The sequence below is a fragment of the Microtus ochrogaster genome, chromosome 4 (genome assembly GCF_000317375.1).
Source record: "Microtus ochrogaster isolate Prairie Vole_2 chromosome 4, MicOch1.0, whole genome shotgun sequence".
Taxonomy (NCBI): Eukaryota; Metazoa; Chordata; class Mammalia; order Rodentia; family Cricetidae; genus Microtus; species Microtus ochrogaster.
The window spans coordinates 234,623-242,516 of NC_022011.1; the positions used below are offsets into that span (position 1 = coordinate 234,623).

Below are 7,894 nucleotides of genomic sequence, written 5' to 3' on the forward strand. Positions count from 1 at the left end.
CACCCCTCCTAAGGTCTTCAGGATCAGGACCAAGCTCCCCGTTTGCCAGTGACCTTGCCAACAAAAGGCCTACCTCTTTGATTTAATTGTAGTGGGGTGATCTGATCTCCGTGTTGCGCGCTGTCCCTGCAGCCTGCTTCTACTGCTGGGACGGTTCCCGCCGCCAGCAGCCTGTGTCCTCTGCTGTTGCTCCGGTCCCAGCTGGTCCCCGCCGGTCCCAGCCAGTCCCTGCCGGTCCTCGCCGGTCCCCGCTGGCCGTGGTAGGCATCCTCCGGCCGCATCCCGCCGCCCGGTGTTCCGACCGCGTCCCGCCGCCCGGTGTTCCGACCGCGTTCCCGGGAATGGATTTTTCATGTCTTGCTAACATAGGCATCAAATTCTGACTTCATCTCCCCAAATGGGGCCAGAGAAAAGCATTGATAAAAGAAGTGTTACTGCCCATACTGCCTTAGTGACCACTTCCTGTGAGTGTAGCTGCTACTGGAGAAGCAATGGAATGCTATCGGCCTTCTAATCAATGAAGATGGAAGGATAGAAACCCAGAATAAGCTACCTAGCAACATTCATGGCCCAGAGTATCTAGAGGGAAAGTGGCTACCATTGTCAAAAGCAGCAGGCCTGATACAAAAATGACCCAACTTCAGTATGGAAACTAATCCAAGGATGCTATTAGGCTGGCAAGGCCTGGAAGGGCATGAGCTATGACTGTGTGTGCAAGCTGCTATGGTTTGAGTGACGGATGTCTCCCAAAGGCCCACATATTGAAGGGCTTGGTCTCTAGGGCGGTGCTACTGGGGGGAGGTGGTAGGTCCTTAGCCCTGGGAGCATGCTGTCAGATGGGCTTTTCCTGTAACCCTTTGCATCTTGGCCATGAAATCAACTGTTTTCTGGGCCATGTGCACCCTGCTGTGACTGTCTTAACAACCATGCCAGAGGCCCTAAAATCTATAGGTTCTTTCAATCAACCTTGTAGTTGGCGAGCTGGAATACTCCTTTCTCCTTAGTAGTCAATTATCTTAGGAGTTCTGTTACAGTGGTAGTAAGGGGACCAGTGCCTAAGCTGGCTGTTTAACTTCCTCAGTTCTTAGGTGTTAGCAGAAGACATGAAACACAGGCCACATTTACCCATAAGGCTACAGTCAGAATGAATGGGAGCATGCTTGCATTGGTGGCCCTTGTTTTCAAGTCCCAAAGGCTTATGTGAAGAGTTCACTTACGTGCTTCAGGTACAGTGGGCATAGCTTAGAATTTCCAGTCTCCTCTAGAGAACCATAAGCTAACTTGGAGGGAGACTTTGTCTCTTCTTAGAGCCTTGGTTAGGAAAAGATGTGCTCCCTGCCTGAGGCTGTTTATAAACACCCTTGAAAAGACACTCTAGAATAAAAGTTGTTAGAAACCATGTCCCATTGTCCTGGGGAATTGTCTCTCAATAAGAATTAAATGACCCTAACTGGTCACATAACCCAGTGTAAAACTAGGACTATAACTAACTAGAAACCATTTTTAACAGTGACTATACCCTGTACCAATGTTACACCAATCTCTATTCCTAACCCTAATTATATGAACTTTAAATTTAATGCTCCCATAGCTCCATTTTAAAGTTTATATCTAATCCTATTTCTAACACCAGCCCAAGTCTAAACCTAACCGTAACTAAAATTCTAGCAGGAATACTAAAGAAAACCTCACAAATATTAAAAAGAATTCAAAATATATTTAAATATTTAAAAAGAATTAAACTCTGTCTGTCTGTCTGTCTGTCTGTCTGTCTCTCTCTCTCTCTCTCTCTCTCACACACACACACACACACACACACACACACACACACACATTACAGTGGAATGATAGAGGGCCGACTTGAGTCAATCTGGCTAAGCTGCTCACTTGCTCTCTACTCCTTAAGATAGCACATAACCCAAAAGCCGTTTTAATAAAAGTGAGGCCACATAAGCTTAAAGAAGAGTTGAGAGACAATCTCACAGGTACAGTCCCCTCAGACTTGCCAAAGAAACCATAACAGGGTAAAGAAAAAACAGTCATACTTTTTGTTACTGTCCAACAACTTTTTTTTTTATTTTTTTTTTAATTTCTCTCACTCTCCAGTCAATGAGCTCTGGGGAGTCTACATCCTCTTTTCAAAAGTGTTTTAAATACAGGGATAGAAACCCAAGATAGCATGGTCTTATTCAATGCTCTAAAGTCAGATCTGGTGCAGAACCCCAAGCTAAAAATACACTAGTCTTTCATTGTTCTCTGTCATAGTCTAACACTTTCCACCCTTCTTTTGGATCCCCTTATTCTTGGGGAGGAAATAGCTTCCTTGAACTTTGCTAACAGGTACTGGATTCCTCAGAACCTCCTTGTCTGACGTAAACAGACTCAAACTCAGATGGCTTTGTGGGTATCAACTGAGGGCCAGTGGAAGAGCTTGGGTGACTGTTTCCCCCAAGTTCCTCTAGCTCCTTAAATCCCAACCTAGACTGTGGCCCCTTAGAGTGTTTTTTTTTTAAATTTATTTATTTATTAAAGATTTCTGTCTCTTCCCCGCCACCGCCTCCCATTTCCCCCCCTCCCCCAAGTAAGTCCCTCCCCCTCAGCCCGAAGAGCAATCAGGGTTCCCTGCCCTGTGGGAAGTCCAAGGAACCCCCACCTCTGTCAAGGTTTAGTAAGGTGAGCATCCAAACTGCCTAGGCTCCCACAAAGCCAGTACATGCAGTAGGATCAAAAACCCATTGCCATTGTTCTTGAGTTCTCAGTAGTCCTCATTGTCCGCTATGTTCAGCAAGTCCGGTTTTATCCCAGGTTTTTTCAGACCCAGGCCAGCTGGCCTTGGTGAGTTCCCGATAGAACATCCCCATTGTCTCAGTGTGTGGGTGCACCCCTCGCGGTCCTGAGTTCCTTGCTTGTGCTCCCTCTCCTTCTGCTCCTGATTTGGTGTCCAACAACTTTTTTGAATGAACACTAATTGCCAAAGAATCCTGAACTTCTGACTAATTCATTTAGGAGTCCAGATAAAAACATGATAAATTAAATCTAGTGAACAGAGAGAGTTCAGTGAGGGGCTGTTCACAACAGGTGTCAGCAAGGAGCATAGAAGGCACATGGAGTAGTCATGTATCATGTCACTAGAACATGGAGTGAGGCCGGCTGTGTGCAGAGCACTGACCTGTGCTGGACTTACCCACCGGCAGAGCAGAAACAGGTCTTTCTCTGATCTTTTCCACCCATTCTTGCTCTTGGCTGGTGAGATCTAGTATAAGCCAGAGGACAAGGGAGCTTGCTTATGGCCTGGAGCATGGCAGAGAAGGGAAGAGGTTGGGTTTGGCATGTCAAATGGAAGGAATCCCACCCAACCCAGCAAAGCCAAGAGTATTAGAAGTAATCCTTCACCTCCAATATTCCGACTCCGGACTGCTTCCGTTACTGGCTAACTGCTTTAGAACTATTCTTTCTTTCTTTATTTATTTAATTATTTATTTATTATATATACAATATTCTGTCTGTGTGTATGCCTGCAGGCCAGCAGAGGGCACCAGACCCCATTACAGATGGTTGTGAGCCACCATGTGGTTGCTGGGAATTGAACTCAGGACCTTTGGAAGAGCAAGCAATGCTCTCAACTTCTGAGCCATCTCTCCAGCCCTAGAACTATTCTTATGGGAAGCAATGAACTGGAGATCAGGTGTTTGGGACAGAATTCTGCCTACATTTATATTACACAGTGTTGTTTATTTTTATTCACACCTGAATAAATATCAGTGGTTTACATTTTACTTGCTAGTGTCTTCTGAAATTGATGGAGGCACCACCATCCTCATTCCCATTTTCTCCAGGGAGAATACAGTCTGTTACAATGTTTTAATATGCCCTCATTTGCGTGTGGCCACTGAACCAACCTGATGTGGACTTGACCCAATTATTTCAGCCATCTTCACATTGGATTCTCACCACCGTGTCATCACTGAACTGAATGATCACAGACACCGGTAAGAGGACTTTACCTCTGTGGGATGGGCTCGGCTTTGCAAAGCTGCTCACCTTGCATAGAAATGTCGGCCTCAAAATCAGCTGAAAATCACGGGAAGGGTGCTGCTGACCCACTCAAATTCATTCCATTTGCATTTGCGGTTGCACTGCCATGGGCTTTTTTAAATATGATGTGACAGGTGTCCTGAAATCAGGGCCGTGTGTCTCTGGAAGAGCAAATGGGTGACAATCTCTAGATCTGAAGTTTACAGGAATACAGAGTCAACCACATTGCTGTGTGCCTAATGTGGGGAGAGAGAGAGGGAGAGAGAGAGAGAGAGAGAGAGAGAGAGAGAGAGAGAGAAAGAGAGAGCGCAAATTAGCAAATTTTGACCTTGATAGTAAGTTGACTTTTGTGCAAGAATAGGTAATACCCAAGAAAGCTTGACGGCCTAGTTTCTTTCCAATAATAGTTAATCTCTAATATTTCTAATAATGAGCTCTTGTTATATTATTACATATTGCATTATTTATATATTGTATTTATTCAGGATTTAAAGAATTTTAGCTTTGGGAAGAGACTGTAGTTTTTGTAGTCAAATTATTATTTTTTCCTGATTTTATTATCTTTTTTATTTACCAATGGTTTTTCTCTAGTCCTTGACTCTGGAAATGAAATACTAAGAAGCAGGGTAACCTGAGGAGTTGTTATAATGTGAAATCAATAAATCACCCACAGCGCCTCTGGTGGTGATTAGGCACGTATTGCACCATTCCTATCAGGACCTCAAGAAGGAAGAATATGTTTTCCACAGAATCTATGATTATGCCAAATAAAGCACAGGTCTGGATCTTTAAAAGTAAAACTAAAAGTATGCCTAACATTACTGAAAAGGCTACATGTTAGTCCCTGGCTGAGAAACACACTGTATGACCATTTCAGGGGTCCATTCATTCTAAAGAGGCCCTCAGGCAAGATCAGGACCTGGTCACCCATCTTAGAAAGAAACTGGAATCCCAGGCATCCTTAAAATAAGGTAGAAGAGAGGAGACTGGGGTCCATCAGATCACAAATGTTGAAACTGAAGTTATAGAAAAGGCTATCATGTGATTGGAATCTTGGGGAGAAGAAGGGCTCATGAAGGCTTTATAGTTCCCTGCATTTCCCCATACATTCACAAAGCAATGCTACTCTATCCAAGTTGTACAGGTCTCCTATTGGTCATCATATCCACTCTGCTTCAATAAACGAGTGGGTCTGCTCATCCCTGTTCTAGAGACAGCAGCATCTTTTGTGCTGTACCAGCCTTCTTCCTGAGACATGATGGTGAAGGCCGTAGTAAAAAGATTTGATTGTATTGAATGGCTGGTTGCTGTAGTCAGATTATTTTTAGGTTGGGAAATTTATTTATTTTTTTTATTGCACATCACTCCTTTATTATACTGATCTGGAAAAGAAGATGTAGTGTGCCCCAAACAAGTTCTGGACCCACATGGTAGGGTCAAGCAGCTGGAACATGATTCAAACAGCGAAAGACAAAACCCTGGACATGATCAAGGGGCACTTCACCTCTACAAGACAAGGCAGAGGGGTCCTAACACACAGTAAGAGACATTCCTGTCCCTTGAGGACAAGGAGTTTATCCCACTTGATATGAGGAATGGCTTATTTTCTGGTGACCAAATAGACCATTTCAATCACCACTAGAAACCTCAGAGGGGCTTTTGTGTGCTGATAAATATATATGTACTTTTGCTTTTGTAAAAGTAAATGTAACACATAGACTTGACAGGATTGATCCCATCCTTCGGGGGCCAGCAGCTTTTTTAGGCTCAGAGAGGAAGGTAGTTCATCTTTTAAATGCAGGCTACTTTCACCGTCCACTGGAATGACTACAGCCCCTACCTAACTGCAGAAGAGTGCAGGACAGGCTTCTCACTGGTCAGGCCACAGCATGGTTCCTCCCTGACCTAAAGCAGACCCTTGTAAACAAAGGACTAAGAAAACTGTAATTACTACCTCTCAATTCTCCTGGGAGGGAGCCATCCCTGGATGTGGACCAAGAACCTGCACCCTAGAGGTGTTACTCTGACTAGATTCTATGAAGGGAGTGGGTGCAGGGGATAAAATACTAAAACAAAATGGGAGCCACGGGTCCCATCTGCAGCTACAACTTAAACTAAGATCCTAAACATGGATTCGGTGGCGGGTGCTGGGAAGGGCGCAGGAGGCAGACAGGCAGGGAGGAGGGTCTCGGGGCAGAAGTCTGTCTGTGCGCCTTCACTTCTTGGCCTTGCCCTGCGCGGCCACAGCTTCCATGGCTTTCCGCATGGTCTCTTCATGTCCCAGGAACTGCATGGGTTTAACGGACCTCAAGTTCTTGTCCAATTCATAGACAATGGGAATGCCAGTTGTCAGGTTCAGCTCCATGATGGCCTCTTCTGAGAGACCCTCCAGATGCTTGACGATCCCCCGAAGGCTGTTGCCATGGACCGCAATCAGGACTCTCTTCCCCTCTTTGATCTGAGGGACAATCTCTTCCTTCCATAAGGGTAGTACTCTGGCAATAGTGTCCAGGCTCTCACAGGAGGGTAGCTGGTCCTCAGTAAGGCCTGCGTACCTGCGATCCTTACTGATATTGCTGTAGAAGGGATGGTCAGGCTCCATTGGCGGTGGTGGGACATCGTAAGATCACCTCCAGATCTTTACCTGTGCCTCACCATGCTTAGCAGCAGTTTCTGCTGTATTGAGACTAGTCAGACCCCCATAGTGTCGCTCATTGAGGCGCCAGGTCCTGACCACTGGCAGCCACATCTGGTCAGTGGCATCCAGGACTGTCCAGAGGGTCCGGATTGCTCTCTTCTGCATGGAGGTGAAGCTGATGTCAAATTCATAGCCAGCATCTTGCAACGCCTGTCCGCCGTGCTTAGCCTCCTTGTGGCCCGCTGAAGCGGTTCTTCAGATTCCAGGCGCTCTCACCCTGTCGGATGAGGACCAGCTTGTAGGCGGCCATGGTGATAGGCAAGGGGATGCAGCAGAGCAATTTATTTATTTTTTTAGTCTCTCTCTCTGTGTGTGTGTATGTGTGTATACCATTTTTTTTTTCTGAGACAAGGTTTCTCTGTAGCTTTGGAGCCTTTCTGGAACTCGCTTTGTAGACCAGGCTGGTTTTGAACTCACAGAGATCCGCTTGTCTCTGCCTTTTGAGTGCTGGGATTAAAGGTGTGTACTACCACTGCAGACATATATACCAAGTCTTAAAGACTTGTTTAGGGGCTGGGTAGCTAGCTGGGTGGGTAATGGGCTCGCTGTGCAAATGCAAGGAACTGAGTTCAGGTCCCTGAACACACATAAAGATGAATGTGGTAGCATTGGCCTAACCCCAGGGCTCTTATGTGAGACGAGAGAACAGGCAGCAGAATCTCCAGAAGTTTGGGGACCAGTTAGCCTGGCAGTCGGGATGCACAGAGCAAGAAGCCCTTCCTCACACAGGTGGGAAGTAGGACTGGAGAGAAGGACAGTAGTTAAGAGTATGTACTGCTCTTGCAGAGGACCAAGTTCTGTTCCCAGCCCTCATGTCAGGCACGTTGATGTTCTGTCTCCAGATCCAGGGCATCCAATGTCCTCTTGTGGTCTGCTTGTACTCACAATCACACACACACACACACATGTGCACATACTAAAATTAATTTTTTAAAAAGGTGGATGGCAAAGATTGTCAATGAAGCTATATTCTGACCTACACATGCCTGACTCACACTCAGATACAGGGGTACAGTCACACATAGACCTGCACATGCATGTACCCACACCCATATACAGGGGTACAGTCACACACAGACCTGCACGTGCCTGACTCACACTCAGGTACAGGGGTACAGGTCACACACAGACCTGAACATGCCTGACTCACACTCAGAACTG

General features: G+C 45.9%; 1 pseudogene; it reads right to left on the reverse strand.

Annotated features, from left to right (window-relative positions):
• Positions 1 to 5,783: 5,783 nt before the first annotated feature.
• LOC101979055 lies at positions 5,784 to 6,983 on the reverse strand (annotated as a pseudogene).
• Positions 6,984 to 7,894: the final 911 nt, after the last annotated feature.